This window comes from Girardinichthys multiradiatus, chromosome 17 (assembly GCF_021462225.1).
Source record: "Girardinichthys multiradiatus isolate DD_20200921_A chromosome 17, DD_fGirMul_XY1, whole genome shotgun sequence".
Classification (NCBI taxonomy): Eukaryota; Metazoa; Chordata; class Actinopteri; order Cyprinodontiformes; family Goodeidae; genus Girardinichthys; species Girardinichthys multiradiatus.
The window spans coordinates 25,704,095-25,721,950 of NC_061809.1; the positions used below are offsets into that span (position 1 = coordinate 25,704,095).

Consider the following 17,856-nt stretch of genomic DNA (forward strand, 5'->3'; position numbering starts at 1 on the left):
TTTTCCACTGCATAATAATTTTGTGAGGTATCTCAGCTTTCCATCTTACATAATTGTACAAGTCTTTTTGGTTGTATTTTGTTTATGAATTTTGATCATCAGATGGTGAAATTTCTGGGATTGAAAGAGGACTGACATGCAGCCAAGTGAGGTTGGCAGGCAGGTAAAGGTGTCCAAACTCTAATTAGTCAGGAAGGAACAGCCAAAACTAAAGGGAGCAAAAGGAAACAAAACTGGAAAAGAAATTGGATGACTGAACTAAATGCATGCTTGTAGATTTTTGTTTTGTTTACTGTGTGTACACATTTGTATGGTCCTGTATAGTTAATTAATTTTACGATTGCATATTTATTTTTATATTTTTTAAAGCTTTCTTCTGTAATTTTTTCATCTTTGAGAGGCAAGAAATGCTGACCTGTATGCCTTTCATAGTATTTGCAGAGGGGTGTCTTGGGAAATTAATTCATAACTGTGTAAGTAGGCAAAACCACTAATGTAAGTGAAATGAAATGAAACAGACACAGAAATATGAATTTTTATGCCTTTAATTTCACTTTATTTTATCGTAGTTTTACTCGTTTGTCCCTTCAGCGCTGTTCCACACTCCGTCACTAGAGGGCACTAATATTGCTGGTGAGTTTATAAGCCCACCAAGGCGGGCACAGAAGTAGAATAAATCTTACTGAAATGCTAACGCAAGCCCAACCTGTGTTTCACCTATTCTGGTCAGTAAAAAAACATCTCAAAAGCATGCACATTAATGACATTCGAAAGATTTGGATGTTATTAGGTACGTGGTTGAATGAGGCACGAAATTAAACGATTTGTGAAGAGAAATGCGCAGATAACGTTCTGTGCTAGCCCATGCTAATGTTAACGGTTAGCTCGTTAAGCTAACTTAAAAACAACTAAATTAGTGAAATCATTCGTGACTTTATTTATTGTGAACCTAATAACATTTCTGGATAATGTTTGTTACTGTATAGACATTTCTGGTTCTTTAATTCAAAAAACCGCAGAAGCTTTTTTTGTTAACGAAATTCAGTGATTGGTTAATAGCACCTTTCTGTGAAGCCTTAAAGGATCATCACTTTTTCATGTTATTCATGTATTCATGTTTTTCAAGTTATTTGCTATTGTTATTTTGTTAAATCGTACAGGTAATTCTATTAAAAGGGCAAATTTAGTAGACGGTGGAAACAGTAAATGCTTAAAATGTATATTTAAATACGTCTTATATTTGTAGAATAAGTTGTAAGATAGCTAGAAATAGCTAAAAGTTACTTATTTTTGTTAAATTGTTTAAAATGCAGTAGATCTAAAAACAATGGAGAACGTGTTTAAGGTGAAAGTATTTAAGTACATAGTGATATTGTTTACTGTCTTAAAGTTATAAACCAAAAGGTGTTTTTATTTTTGTCATATTGCAGATATATTAGGGACTGAATTTAAGGCCTTCTATATAGTTTTGAACTATGTTCTTTGTATAAACCCTTAAGCTACAATTTTAACTCAAGCTCAGCGTCTGTGTCTCCTCTATTCTGTATCTCATCACGTTGCAATGATAAGTAATTACCCTCTGACCAAATGTAGATGGGTAGTGATACATTAAACTATTGTCTTTTAACAAGAATGTGACTAATGGACGTGTGGCCAAGTATTGGCAACACAGAAAAATTATACAGTGAGCAGTTTTATTACAGATGTCTTCTATGTAGTATATGTGGGTGAACGTTTGACCAAACATAAACAATCTCTTTATCGGAAACACTTTCTGCTCCAGGATTATGAAACAACAAGAACCTCGGATTTATGGCAAGGAACAAGTCTGAAGGACAAGGGCAAAGCAGAGCTTAATCTCCAGCCATGGGAGATATCTCAAACAGAGAGTAAACTGCAAGAACAGTGAGGGGACTGCAGCTGTTTGTGGGCATAACGTTTATCAGGTGAGAAAATGCTTATGTTTATAACGGTTTTTATTTTTTATGTGCCCTGCGTTACAAAACATATGCATATGATTGTATAAAATCGGTAGTTGTGCTCTCCAAAGGACCAAACAGAGAATCATTGATATCTATCCCTCGAAGGAGCTACAAAATGGTTATTGCTAAAGAAGCTGACCGTTTAAATAGTGGAGTACACAAGCATACTCATGGAAAGTTATGTGAAAGGAAAACGTCTGGAAGAAAAATATGCCCAAGCAACAAAGATAACTTTGGTCTTGAAGCAAACTTTTCTGGGAGGCGTGGACTACAGTTTTTTCATTTGGGAATCAAGGCTCAAGAGTCTGGAGGAAGATTGGAGAGGCCCAAGTCAAAGGTCAACACAGCAGTCTTCCAAGATATTTTATTGCTCCTCATTGATCCCTCTGCTGACACATTTTATGAAGACGCTTATTTATTTTCCAGCTGGACTTGGTAGCTGCCCACACTGCCAAAAGTACCAATACCTGTTTTATGCCATAATACCACCATGTTTGATTGGTCAGAAAATCTGTCTGACCTGAACCTCAAAGAGAATCTATGGATTTTCAAGAGAAAGATGAGAGAAACCAAAGCCAAAAATGCAAACACATACCACACAGTGCCTGACATGCAGGAACATCTCAACAAAGCAGATGACATGACACCCAAGTCATCACTGACTGTGGAAACTCCACACTGGAGTTAGAAGAACATGGATTCTGTCTCTCTCTACTCTTCCTCCAAACTCTAGGATCTTGATTTCCAAATGAAATGGGAACTTGTTTTAATCTGAAAAGATTAATTTGGATCACTAAGCAACAGTCCAGTCTCTGGTTCAGAGGTGGCTTGACACGAAGAATTCAGCATTTGTAGGCCATGTGGAGGATTTATCTGTGCGTAGCGGCTCTTGAAGTTCTGAATCCAGCCTCAGTCCACTCTTTGTGAAGCTCCCCCAAATTTTTGAATGGATTTTGCTTAATAATCCTCTGCTAGGCAACCTTGTTGCTGGTACTCTTGTTACCACCACACATTTTCCTTCCACTCAACTTTCTATGAATATTCTTGGATACAGCACTGTGAACAACCATCTTCTTTAACAATGACCTTTTGTGTCTCACTCTCCTTATGGCGGGTATCAGTGACTGTCTTCTGGACATCTGTCCAGTCAGCAGTCTTCGCCCTGATTTTTTAGGCCATTATATGACCATTACATAACATTCATACATTAAAAACTCCTTTTGAATTGCTGTTATGACATACTTTAATTTTCTGCAACATTGAATTTTTCAGCTGGGAAAAGCAGGGAGCTGAGGCGCTGAGGGGAGGTTCTCGGTTAATCTGGGGACCCAAAACAGTCAGGAAACCCTAAAACCAGGAATACTACAGATGGTGACCATAACAGAGATAAACACTTAAAACGCATAATTCTGTGTGTAATCCATTTTATAATATGTAGCTTCATATTTTGAATGGAAACACAGTGATAAATTAACTTTTAAATGATATTCTTATTTATTATGAGGTGGTGGAAGTGTGTCAGGTTCATCTGTTGTCAGTGGTGCCAAAACTTTGTATCACATGGGCCAAAATCAAGTGAAAAACAATGAACTAAAATCATTAAACGTTACATTTAGATTTTTTTTACCTGCTCAACTATAAACTAAGCATGACATATTTTAATTAAACAAATAAATTGGTCAGATGTTTTTGTAGGGATTGGATGTCATCCAGTTTGCTAATCCTGTTGGGTTCAAATGAAATAAATAGAACATTTTTTTGTCTATTCTCAACATAAGAGCAGGATTCGTTTGAAATCATTTGTTTTATTTAGCCAAGTTTAATAAAACAATTTAAAACAAATCTGGTTGCATCAAAGTCTGTTTTTGAGAAAAAGTCCCTGTGGTTCTATTTATCAGTTTCTACTATGAAATTAAAGATAAATCAAAAACTGCTCATTAAAAGATGAATACTTTGTTGTTCCTAATGATTTTCCATTGTAAGAAGGTTTTAATTTGTAATAATTAAAAATAAAAAGTCTTCATCTGCATCAATTCTTGGAACAAACTCAGTCCATCGGGCCCCAAATGGCCCCTGGCCCGCACTTTGGACACCCTTGGTCTCAGCAAATTGTCATTCCATCATTTGTTACCACATTACTACAGTTAATGTCATGTAAAACATGTAGAACATTAGAAGATAACTTGATTGAAATGGTTAAAACAGTTAAGTTAGAGCCAGACTGGTTTCTGCTGCTCCTCACTGGACTGAACTGAGGTTAGACTGGACTTGAACAGAACTCTGGTCATACTACACTGGGTACTGAGTTGGGATGATTTACTAAATTTCCCCCAACAAAACTGGTTCTATGAATAAAACTGCATTTTCTTGTGGACAGTTTACACTATACACAATGCCCCCTGCTGGCCATTATAATCAAAGCAGAATTAAGGTATTTTTGGATTTGCTTTATTTTTAAAAATGTATACAATTATTTTTACATTTTTGTTATTTAAACCTTAGTTAAATGTATATTTTTCTTTATGGGTTAACAGGATTAGAAAGATTTTTGGTGGATTTCAATTCAACATGAAAACTATCGAACGAGAATAAAAAATGCAGCAGTTTTTTAGTCGAATCCACTAGAAATCTGGTGTAAACTACTAGACCTTCGAGCTGCACAAACACGTGGGGCTTCTCCATTCCTACCTGATGAGCACACTGTGAACGATGCCAAACAAATGGCCCACCTGTCTGCTTGAGTTTCATTTTCCACTGGAGCATTCCAGCTCTTACCTGACCAGACGTCAGCGCATTCAGGCGGACAGAGGATGAACCGAGCCGAGCCAGGCGGGTTCCTCCAACACAAAACACCAGACAGCCTGACACGGCTAGATACAAACGGACAGCCTGATTGGGTCTACCTGAGGCTGCTGACACAGAGCTCCCAGAGCCAAGATCTGCATCCATATGGTCTCCCAGCGTGAAAACCAGGTGGATCCCAGAAAGGCAGGAAGCTTTATTTCTCCTGTTTGTGCTACAGCGTCTTTATTGACAACATGCTATTCCATAATTATGACCAAACCTGAGTTCATTATCAGCCTTGGAAACAAAATGACTACATAAAAGCTGCAGTGAGACACAAAGAAGCTCTTAAGTATTTAATTTGAAGTCAGGAGCTCCTCCTAGACTTGTGCTTTGTTCTCCTTACGTATCGCATGATCTTATGCATTTTTAACATCCTTACTTTCCCGAGCAGACAGTCGACTGAATAAAGAGTCTGTAAATGGAGACGAAGCAGTGTTATCAAAATATCAGCCACTAAATAGCCCCAGGTAGCTGATTGAGACCAAAGCAAAGCGGAAACAGGAAGGGAAATCTTTCCAGCTGGGCCAAGTCCTTTCTCTGACTTATAATCAGATCATTTAAACTTCAGGAGGTCAAAGCGCACTACCAAAGTTGTAAGCGAGCAGTTTAAACCAGATCTGATTTTTATATCTTTCTACCAAATCACTGAGCAGATTAAAGGATAAATATCAGAGCCATAAAACCTATAAACATGAAAAGTAGGAAATATGAATCAATCACAGTCGGCCTCTCCGTTGTTTCCTAATCCAAATAAGAAACAAAAATGCCTTCAGAAAGAGATTGAGCAAAAACCACTGCTAACCCAAAAAAACATAAAGGCCTGTCCTACTTGTACCAAAAAACATCTTGATGATCCCACAGGCATTTAGGAAATAATCTGTGTTCTGATCAGACAAAAAAGGAACCAGGTGTATCATCCTGTTACATCTGGTGTAAAGCTAGCACAGCATTTTAGATACTGAAGGTTACGCTCAAGCACATTTGGGTTATACAGCAGGACAATGATCCACAGCATAACTAGCAAGTCCACCCTTAAATTGGCTTTGCAGTGACCTAGTCAAAGTCTTGTCTTAAATCCGACTGAGATGCCATTGCATGACCTTAATTAGGTCGTTCGTACTTGAAAACCTTATGAAGAAGCAGAAAATCTCAAAAGCAGTGATAAAGGTAGGCTTTAAAATCCAATTTATTCATTTTAACAGATTGATTTGCAAACAATGATGTGAACTTGTATTGTTTCCCAGTGGTAATTAAACATATTTGCCCTTTTTAATAGTACTGTAAAAGTAATTTGTGCATCAATATATTGCTAGTTGAGAAAGTGTCATTATTAATCCATAAAGTCTGGCAATGGTAAGGGAAATCAGTGTTTAGTTTATGACATTTTTTGAAAATAAAGCTCTATATTTATTATTACTGATTTACCATTTATTTTTATTTGTATGTTAAATTTGTATTGAAACAGACGTCTTAGAAACTTGAGTTTTAAATCCGAAACTGTATTGTGATAATTATCAAAGCCGCTCAGTACAGAAAAAAAGTTCATGGAAAATTATTTTGTCAATATCGTCCAACTCCACTCCAAGGTGGCTGTATTAGAATAATTCTGCAAAGAAGAGAAATTCCTCCAGAGTTTATCAGCACTGTACCTGGATCCACGGGGTCTCCTGATCCACCAATTAAAGCTTTTTTTTTGGATTTAAGGGATGGAATGACCCAAAGCCTGGGGATCCATGTCTACAACATACGGCTCTAGCAGGGGGTAAACAGCCAGACCACCGAGGGAACAGCAGCTGTTGTTTGTGAGTATAAAATCTATCAGGTGAGAAGATGTGTTTTTTAATATTTTCTGTGTTCTCGGTCAGTACAAAACTGCTGCTGGTTTCTGCAGATCGCATTCAATCAATAACTGCTTTATCTAAATGATCGTTCTGCATATTTAGTCTCAATAATCAGGCGCACATCAGAGTAACAGTGCTGTGTTAATAATGTCTACCTAAAAGCTGCCAGAATGTGTGTTTTGAATGACCATTTTTGTCAGTAGTGGTCGTTTGCTGCAGAAGTCAATTACAGGCAGACTGGGCTCACCACTGAGCGCTTGTAAATCTCCTGGTAGAATGCCAGTTTGCTAGGTCTTGCTAGGCACATAACATTTCTCAGTACTTCCTCCTCCTCACTGGATAAATCACCAAATAAATCTTCAGTTTATGAAATCAGATTGGAGCTGAAGACTCTGGTCTGCTGCTTTCATTTTGGTTGACCGCTGCAGGGATCTGTACATCAGAATGATCAATCTTCCAGTTAACGGACAACTAAAGCTGAAATATGGACAACAATAACTCCCATTTGATATCCACCCACATTAAAGTGTAATGCAGAGCTGTTTGCTGGTGGTTTAATCTGTCTATAATTAGCATGTCTGCCACCAGCAGCTTATCACTTGTCCCTGCATGTGATTTTCACATGTCTTCTGCTCAGGCCACGTCTGCATGCACCTGTCCACTGTTGGCCATGTTAGGACCGTCTCTTCGTCCCTCTTCTCCTGCTCTTCCACCAAATATCTTAATTTCTAACGGTTTTAGGCTTTAGTTTTACAGATTGAAACTTCTCATCCTTTGTTTCTGCATCCTGAAGAAAAAACCGCACTTTCTTTTGCATATCTGAGGAAAAGGTCCATTTCGGCTGGTACACTGGTGCGGTCAGAACTACCTTGAACTGAACCCACTCAAGACTGTGGAAATGGTGGTGGACTTTCAGAGAACACCACCCCCATACACCCCTCTCACCATCCTCAACAACACTGTATCGGCCGTGGACCACTTCAGGTTCTTAGGAACCACCATCTCTGAGGACCTGAGATGGTCTTCACACATAGACACTGTTCAAAAGTAGGTCCAGCTGAGACTGTACTTCCTGAGGCAACTCAAGAAGTTCAACCTTCCACAGGAGCTGCTGGTCATCTTCTCCACTGCCATCATCCAATCTGTCCTGTCTTCATCCATCTCAGTGTGGTTTGGATCATCCACAAAACAGGACAGGTCCAGACTGCAACGAATAATCAGAGCTGACCTTCCCTCCATCCAGGACTTATACAGGTCTAGGGTCAAGAAAAGAGCTGCTAAAATCTCTGCAGACCCCACACACCCTGCACATAAACTGTTCAGAGCTTTACCTTCAGGTGGCGCTACAGAGCACTGTTTACTAAAACCAGCCGCCACAGAGACAGTTTCTTCCCCCAGGCTGTTTCTCTGATGAACATTTAATAGAGTACAGAACAACAGCATACAGATGTTGCAAATGCACCTTTTTATTTATATATGTGTATATTGTAAATTGTAAATATGTATATTCTGTAATGCAGAAACAAAACCAAAGAGCAAAGTGTACCGGAGTCAAATTCCTTGTTTGTATGTACGAACTTGGCAATAAAGCTGATTCTGATTCTGATTTGTGAACGTTTTATAGAGAGCGAATTGGAAAGCAGTAGGGTTAGTAAAGAAAAAGTTTGTGGCCTAAATAAATCCACGGTTTTTGGAGAAAAATCTTTACTGTCTTGTTTAAATAGTCATATTTTAGACATTTGTGCCTTATTCTGTTTTTTTTTTGTGTGTGATTTCAAAGACCTCCTCAGGGTTTTGTTTGGAGGTGATGTCTTGGCTGTTCTAGATGTAAGCTAGCATGGTTCCCTGATTTTCAGATCTGGTCTCTTAGATTTGCTCATTTTGATGAGGATGTATTTTCAAGGTGTATTTCTGGTTTCCTGTTGGTCTTAATTTCAGCTGCTAGGCCATGTATTAATGAGTATTAATGTTATCCTTTCAGAGTTGCTGCATGACATTGAGTTTAAGGTTTTCTGGGTCTCATTTGGTACGTCTTCAGAACTAAAGTTGGGCTTTAGATGACAAGGTGCTGCCTAATGTTGTTAGTAATCATATTTTCCACCAAACTTGGTTGTAGAAGGAAATTAACAGCTAAAATGTGTCTCCGTTTGTCCTGAGCTGCGCTCCATCCTCCTCCGTGATGTTGCGTAAGCAGAGTCACCTCCTCTGTCAATCTTTTGGTTAACAGCCTCCCCTCCACACCCCCTCCCTCTTTTCACAGTAGATTAAGTGCAGCAGAGAGGGGATTTGGGAGGCTACATTTCGTTAAGGCGACCCATCGACAGCTCATCATGCTTATCACCAGCAGTAATGTAAAAATATGTCATGCAGATTTCTATTTTAAGGCCTGAAAATAAACGTATTTATTCAGAAACAGGAGAGAGAACCGAGAGTGCAGAGCCGCCTCACTTTAAGAAAGCTGCTTCAAACCTCTAGAGGAGAAAATGAAAGTGGCTGTTAGAAGAAATGGACAGAGAGATGTCAGAAAGAAATGCAATATTCATCTACGGTGGCATAAAACAAGAGAAAGATTTATTCACTCATTATTAATCTGTTTTACTGCCCATTAATGTACTCATCCTAACCTTCCACTGGCCATCCATCCATCCATCCATCCATCCATCCATCCATCCATCCATCCATCCATCCATCCATCCATCCATCCATCCATCCATCCATCCATCCAGCCATCCATCCATCCATCCATCCATCCAGCCATCCATCCATCCATCCATCCATCCATCCATCCATCCATCCATCCAGCCATCCATCCATCCATCCATCCAGCCATCCATCCATCCATCCATCCATCCAGCCATCCATCCATCCATCCATCCATCCATCCATCCATCCATCCATCCAGCCATCCATCCATCCATCCATCCATCCATCCATCCATCCATCCAGCCATCCATCCATCCATCCATCCAGCCATCCATCCATCCATCCATCCATCCATCCAGCCATCCATCCATCCATCCATCCATCTGAAGCTATAAGACGGCTCTGAAAGATGCTGGTCTCATTTTCCATCTGGCTTCTTGGCTAAATGAAGATAATTAGTCTGCAGAGTGTAGGAAAAATTTTGGTCTTAATTGTATAAAAATATACACCAATCTGGCATAACATTATGACCAAATGCCTGAACTGCCAACTTTTTACTGGTCCCTCAAACCTTTTCTGAAGCATTTTTCACTGATTTTCAGGGCACATAATCCTGCTGAAAGAGGCTGCAGCCATCAGGAAATACCCATGATTTCACTCACATTTATCACATTTAGTGTTTAATACACGGTACAAATAACATTATCCAGGTGAATTTAACCACCTTGTGAAAAATAAACTACCTAATTAATCTTGTTGTACTTTTCGGACCAGTTTTACTCTGAGCTGTGTAGTTTAAAGTTTGTTTAAAGGTCTTCCAGTCCAACAGAGAACCACTTGGTCAGTCTCGCCTCCCTTGTTGGCGTGAGGACAGCAGGGCTAAATGATTGATGCCAAACAAAGCTCTCTAATGCAGCCCTTTAAATGATGGATGATTGTGAGCTGCAGCCAACACAGACCGGCCCGAACTCTTAGGTTACAAGGTGCAAAGTGCAAAACCAGACAGCTGATTTTGACACCCGAGACTCTGCCTGTGAGGATGTCAGGAGCTAAAGGTGGCAGGAAATGGGAATTGATTGGGTTTCTGTGGGCATGATAAGATTATTTGGCTCTTTTGGAAAATATGTTTTCTATATAATGCATATATAATTTGACAAATAACCCTTCTTCAAAAACTTTGTTGTGATGGAATTTCCAGGGTTCCTTCAGTTCGTTCAGGTTTGCAAACATTGGTTCCTGCACAGTTCTCATAAGGTCCCACCATAGCATTTCATCAGGCTGAGGTCTGGACCTTAACCGGGTCATTTCAACACCTTGATTCTTTTCTTTTTCAGCCTTTCTGTTGTAGATTTGCTGCTGAGATATTGTTCTGATGATGGCCCACATTTGGACCAAACCTCAGTATCATATTTGACCCTGGAATACTTTGGTATGCACAGGATTAATGGCTGACTCATTGGCCGCAAGGTGCCATGGTTCTGTGGCTGCAACACAAGCCCAATCAGCCCCCACCACTGTGCCTGACAGTTCTTATGTCTCCCAACATGGTGCTATGCATCCTGGCCAAACATCTCCCAAATGAATGAGCTGCTGCAGTTGCTTCTCTAAGGTCATTGCTGATGTCTTTCCTGCTTGACATTGTTTTCTCATTCACTTTCACGTTGCAGACTGGCAAGCTAAGAAAACTTGAAATGCTAAAATGTTAGAATATTACTTTCACCACAACCTCCACAAGTAAATATTAAATATTTTCCTCCAATTCTGCAGCTCTCTTCTTTCCTCAAATAGAAAGCCACCATATGTTTGGATGTCTACCTCCTCCTCTGCCCTGTGTGCTTCTGTTGTGTTTTTTTTGTCCTCCTGTGGATCTCCCAGTGCATCCACCCACACTAACCCAACATGCACTCTGCTCCAGGCTGCCTCTCGTCTCCACATATATACAGAAGCAGCTCACATTTTTACTGTATGCTGCAGTGGTCTCCAGCCTCAATGTGATTCATGCAACCAAAACAGGGAACAAACTGCATCTTTGAAAAGAGCAGAGGTATGGGGGTAAAAGAAATCTGCAGCATCCATCCTTTCCTTCTGCAGATATAACACTGTCTGCTTAAAGTTAATATTTTTAGAGTTGTGTACATTTGTTTCTTTTTTAGACTGAGATGATGCATGTAGTGCAGAACCAGAATGTGATGGATTAACACAAAGACTAAAATCTAGCAGGGAAATGTCCATCAGATAGGAAAATATCTCCTTTGAATCGCAGGATTAAACATTAAAACAAGGAGTCTCGTATAAAGACCAAAAGCACCGCAACTTTAAAAATCATAAAGGCCTTGCATGTATCACCCTCTAAGACCTTAATACTATTAAATCATAGTAGTAACTCTTGCCACACAGTGTGATTTCGTCCACCATCTAAGATTTTCTTACTTCTAGGGATAAACGATATATCGGCATCAACATCGATAGTGGTCTCATAAGTAACACTGGGCCGATGTAAACCGCAGATGTTTATTTCCATCTTGTTGCCGTTGGTGTGTGTGTTTCACGAGGGGAGGGGGTCAGCCATGTGTTATTTGTTTGGTCATGTGACAGTGATGCAGCGCAGGATTGTGAGAGTTTCAACTAAAGCAGAGAGTGTAGGGAAATATATATCGGTAAATAACGATTATCAGCCAAAACAGCAATGCTAATATCAGATATTCGGTTCATCCCTAATTTCTTCACAGTATAAGATTTTGTCTACAGTGGCTGTGAATCCTACAGGAGAAATTGCACCAACAGAGACATGTAGGGAATACCTGTGCTTGGGCTTTTTCTTCAACTCTGAAAACGGTGATAATTATCTTCATACGCTAGCATAAACATGCTAAACTAGCATAAACAGGCTAAACTAGCATGGTAATGCTAATCTTAGGAGCAGGTGAGCAGGCTCTGTCTGCTCAGAACACAGGGCAATAATCTATATTTAAGTACACTACAAACAACCTCTCTGCATTCAGTTTAGCTGATTTAAGTTTTTCACACGGCTGCAAAATGATTCGCGGTTTAATACTGCATTTCATTTCTACTCAGAATTTTCAATGAGAAGAATAAATCAGAATAACCCTTAAAGGCAGTTTTTCATGTGGAAAAGTCAGGTTCTGTACAAAGTCCAAACTCAAAATCCAATATGGCTGCTGCCTGCGTAAGACGGCGATAGCTACAGTTGTTTTGAACTGTTTTTGTCTCATTAAATCGATCGCCTCCTCCTCACTTTTCAAACTGTTGATTAAAGGAGTTTCTTTAGTGTTTTAAAATCAAAATCCAATATGGCTGCCACGTGCAAAACGCATGCTTCATGCAGTTTTCAACTATTTATTCGTACTCCCCAACCAAGTCTTGCTATAGTGTTTAACTTAGCGCATAGTAATTAGCAGTTAGCAAATGGAGATGTTTCTCCAACCTACCTCGACAAAGTTAAGTTGAATGTCATTCCCAGAGTTCTTCTTCCCAGAACGTCCCAGGCACTTCAAATGCAACATATCTTTGCTCGTTCATTTCCCCTGAGTCCGAAAAAAATTCATGATTGTTTGTGGAAATTAGTGTAAGTGTGCTATCGTTAGCATGTGCATTTGTTTTTACTTTTTTATGACATTAATGTGAATGATAATGAGAATTTCTTCAAGTGATGGAAATGTGGTGTTAGCTGTTAGCTTGTATGGATTACTTCCTGTTTCTCCAAACTGAAATAGTTCCAGCTGCTTTCTCCACACAGCAGCACCTTATAATAATCCGAACTGTGTCTCTAAGGAGAGGAATTTAAAGGCAGGATGCTGAGTTTATATGGCTTGAGGACAAAGTGTGTGAGTCACTGCATTTTGCTGCTTGCTGGTGACCTTAATGTGAAATTCCTCTCTGTTGTTTAAGGCGTCAGCTGATGTGGAAACTCATGATTCCCTGGACCGATCCAACTAACCTCTGACCTGGGAACATGACTCTGAGCTGCATTTGATGTGGCTACAGTGTTTCTTCTGTTTTTCCTTTTCCTTATGCCATTCCTACTGTTAAGTTTCTTTTTTATTTAACCTTTACTCAACCAGGATAAAGTCCCAATGAGATTAAAGCGGCAGCAAGTGAAACACAATTATTGTTACACAATTCAAAAGAAATAAACTATGAAACAGCTACATGTTATTGAATCGACCTCAAGAAACCTTAGTTTGAATTTAAAAACACTAAATTCAGTTAGTTTCTGTAACAAGTTCCAGGCGAAGGGAGCAGAATGAACAAAAGCCTTTTTAACTAATTCAGTCCGAGCAAAATGGACCGAAAGAAGCAGCAGATTACGTGAGTGACAAAATATAAGAGTCAACATTTCTCAGTACAGTTGCAGTACAGCTGCATGCTGGTAGTGGTCCAAGTCTCGCCTTAGTTACAGTGGGGAGAACAAGTATTTGATACGCTGCTGATTTTACAGGTTTTCACACTTGCCAAACATGCAGAAGTCTTTGATTTTTATACATAGGTACTCTACAGCTGTGAGTGACGGAATCTAAAACAAAAATCCAGAAAATCACATTGTGTGATTTTTAGGTAATTAATCTGCATTTTATTGCATGACATCAGTATTTGATACTTCCACATGCTTTGCAAAATTGAGCAAAATTAGTGGGAAAACCTGCTAAATCGGCAGTGTATCAAATACTTGTTCTCCCCACTGTATATAAAGGTTAACCAATGGCAGTTCAACCCATTTAACCCCTGAGTATATGTCACTATGGTGTGTTTACATCTTACAGTTTGTAAGGAACCTCAGAGAAGAGAGGTAGACAGTTCATCATCCGAAGACCTTGTGAAGAAGCAGTCATAGAAAGATCTCCATGTTCCAACACAGTCTTTCTCCCATTAACTGCAATATTGGTGCCTTTCTTTTACCTTGTTGCATTTGATACGTTGTGTTGTGGTTTTCTGTTTTCCTTTCTTATTTTGCTACTTTTTATTTTCCCGTTTTCTATAGTGGTCCCTTTTATCCCAAATTTTTCCTCCTTATTTCGTATTTTTTCCTCAGTTTTTCTTCGGTTGTGTGTTTTTTAAGCATTCTGATCTTTATGATCTCAAATATTTTGGGAAATGTTTCTCATTTCTTCTTTTTTGTGTGTAAAGGTCCTGTTGTTCATCATCCTTTTCTTTTTTGTTTTTTTTCTATTTCCAACCTCTATCTGTCCTTCTGTCATCTTTGTTCTTTTATGAAATATTTTCCTATATATGTTTTCTCCTGTTTTTGCTTTAAAATCTTATTGTATTTAGTAACTTTTCTTCCTGACATAAAACCATGAATTTAGCAGAATAATTCCTGTTCGCAGTGACAGTTTTCTCCGACCTTTTAACCCTGCTTTTCCAAGTGACGTTAATATCCGGCAGGATCAACATGTTCGGACTCTGAGCTGCTTCACATGCCGGATTATTTTAGCCTCATCACATCAACATGTGCTGCTGCTGTTGTTCTTCGCCGTTTGGTCCTGCCCTTTGACTTTGCACATGTTGATCCTGTCTACTCACATCATAAAAAGTTAGTTCAGTGCTAGAAGTGAAACACAGGCATGGGCTCCCTGTTCTATTGTTTGTTGTCAACTTTTAACCTTTTAAACAGTTTTGGGAAAAGTAATTTCTCCACGTTGTTCAGCAGCTTTTAGTAATTCCACCTTCAGCAGAAATAGCTCCCAGTAGCTGTTTTTATCCACTCTTCTTTCCACCAATAAGAGAAATTAGTTTAGACCACCAACACAGCATTTCAGTCAGATTGAGATCTGGACTTTGACTGGACCACAACAACACCTTGATTGTTTTCTTATTTAGCCATCTTATTTAGATCGGATGACCCTGTTTGGACCAAGCTTCAGCTGTCAGATGGATGGCCTCACACTTTGCTCTGTAGACTGAGATGGAGCTCTGGGTTTTCTGCCATGTCTCTGAGCTTTGCGCGGTCGGGTCTTGGTGGGAATTGGGGGGAATTTGCAAGGACGTCCACTCTTCGTTACCCTCTTCAAACTCTCCTTTGGATGATATTTTGCTCAGACTGTTTTGTATTTTTGAACGAACTCTTACCTTAAGTAAGACGGTGAGGTCTGCAGTTGTTCTGGGTTCTTTTGTGACCTCCTGGATAAGTCGTTGATGAGCTCATGGAGTTTAGATAGGCCAGAAACTCCTGGGAAGGTTCACCACTGTGTTTCAATAAATTTTTATAGATATCGGCCACTTTGTTCCTCGATGTCTATTTTCTTTAGTTCTTTATGACATGATTTGTAGCTTTTTGTAAAAATTCTACCCTACTTTGCCGTGCTATACGGGTTCTATTCAAGAGATTTGCTGACTCTACTGGTCTGGCTTCCTCAGGCTTGGGTGTGGCTGGTGAAACTGGACAGAAAAACGAGGTTTATCAGTTATTCGGTGATTGTTAAGGGAGGCTGATTCTGTGTCACATACAGTGCCTTGTGAAAGTATTCGGCCCCCTTGAACTTTTCATCCTCTTGCCACATTTCAGGCTTCAAACTTTAAGATGTAAAATTCAAATTTTTTGTGAAGAATCAACAACAAGTTGGACACAATCATGAAGTGGAATGAAATTTATTGGATGTGTCAAACTTTTTTAACAAATAAACAACTGAAAAGTGGGGCGTCCAATATTGTTCAGCCCCCTTGCGTTAATACTTTTTAGCGCTTGGGGTTTGTCTCTATCAGTTTTGCACATCGAGAGACTGAAATTCTTGCCCATTCTTCCTTGCAAAACAGCTGGAACTCAGTGAGGTTGGATGGAGAGCGTTCATGAACATCAGTCTTCAGCTCTTTCCACAGATTACCGATTGGATTCAGGTCTGGACTTTGACTTGGCCATTCCAACACCTGGATACGTTTATTTATGAACCATTCCATTGTAGATTTGGCTTTATGTTTTGGATCATTGTCTTGTTGGAAGATAAATCTCCGTCCCAGTCTCAGGTCTCTTGCAGACTCCAACAGGTTTTCTTCCAGAATGGTCCTGTATTTGGCTCCATCCATCTTCCCGTCAATTTTGACCATCTTCCCTGTCCCTGCTGACGAAAAGCAGGCCCAAACCATGATGCTGCCACCACCATGTTTGACAGTGGAGATGGTGTGTTCAGGATGATGAACTGTGTTGCTTTTACGCCAAACATATCGTTTTGCATTGTGGCCAAACAGTTTGATTTTGGTTTCATCTGACCAGAGCACCTTCTTCCACATGTTTGGTGTGTCTCCCAGGTGGCTTGTAGCAAACTTTAAATGAGACTTTTTACGGATATCTTTGAGAAATGGCTTCCTTCTTGTCACTCTTCCATAAAGGCCAGATTTGTACAGTGTACGACTGATTGTTGTCCTATGGACAGACTCTCCTACCTCAGCTGTAGATCTCTGCAGTTCATCCAGAGTGATCATGGACCTCTTGGCTGCATCTCTGATCAGTCTTCTCCTTGTTAGAGATGAAAGTTTAGAGGGACGGCCGGGTCTTGGTAGATTTGCAGTGGTCTGATACTCCTTCCATTTCAATATGATTGCTTGCACAGTGCTCCTTGGGATGTTTAAAGCTTGGGAAATCTTTTTGTATCCAAATCCGGCTTTAAACTTCTCCACAACAGTATCTCGGACCTGCCTGGTGTGTTCCTTGGTCTTCATGATGCTCTCTGCGCTTTGAACAGAACCCTGAGACTATCACAGAGCAGGTGCATTTATACGGAGACTTGATTACACACAGGTGGATTTTATTTATCATCATCAGTCATTTGGGACAACATTGGATCATTCAGAGATCCTCACTGAACCTCTGGAGTGAGTTTGCTGCACTGAAAATAAAGGGGCCGAATAATATTGCACGCCCCACTTTTCAGTTTTTTATTTGTTAAAAACGTTTGACACAAACAATAAATATCATTCCACTTCACGATTGTGTCCCACTTGTTGTTGATTCTTCACAAAAAATTAGAATTTTATGTTTGAAGCCTGAAATGTGGCAAGAGGTTGAAAAGTTCAAGGGGGCCGAATACTTTCGCAAGGCACTGTAGGGCCAGGTTGGTTTGTATCGCTTTTCTCCTTAATAAATGACATCATCATCTGAAAATAGCTTTGATGTATTTATACTGGTTATCTATTAGATGAAACATTTTAATCAAGAAAGGAACAGAAAATTTGTAATTGACCTTATGACACTTCCCAGACTGGCAGGAAGCAGGTCATTGCTGAGATCTTTCCACCTTGGGGTTGTGTTAATACACTTGCATGCAGAAGTTGCAAACCATAAGTAACCTCTGCTTTTATAGAGACCAGTTAATTGATGCTTTAACCTGCAACACCTGGCTCTTACTTTCAATCATTTTTATCCAGGGTGCACTTAGTTTTACACACAGTTTTGTTTCCATTTTGGGTTCGTCTTTGTTTGATAATAAGCGTGGAATCTGTTGTGTGATTTTGTACACTTTTCTGTGTCCTGACAAAACTGCAGATTTAAAAGATGCCGCAGGTTTTGTAGGTTCCTTCTCTGGAAAATTGAA

The 17,856-nt window shown here is 39.5% G+C and overlaps 1 long non-coding RNA gene across 2 annotated transcripts in view; it reads left to right on the forward strand.

Annotated features, from left to right (window-relative positions):
- The first annotated feature begins 656 nt into the window (after positions 1–656).
- The window catches only part of LOC124883079, a 97,605-nt gene continuing 80,405 nt past the window's right edge, over positions 657–17,856 (forward strand). For both annotated transcript variants that reach the window (XR_007042076.1, XR_007042075.1), the window contains exons 1-3: positions 657–725; positions 1,784–1,946; positions 6,534–6,631. This is a non-coding gene — a long non-coding RNA (uncharacterized LOC124883079). The remainder of the gene's footprint in view (positions 726–1,783; positions 1,947–6,533; positions 6,632–17,856) is intronic.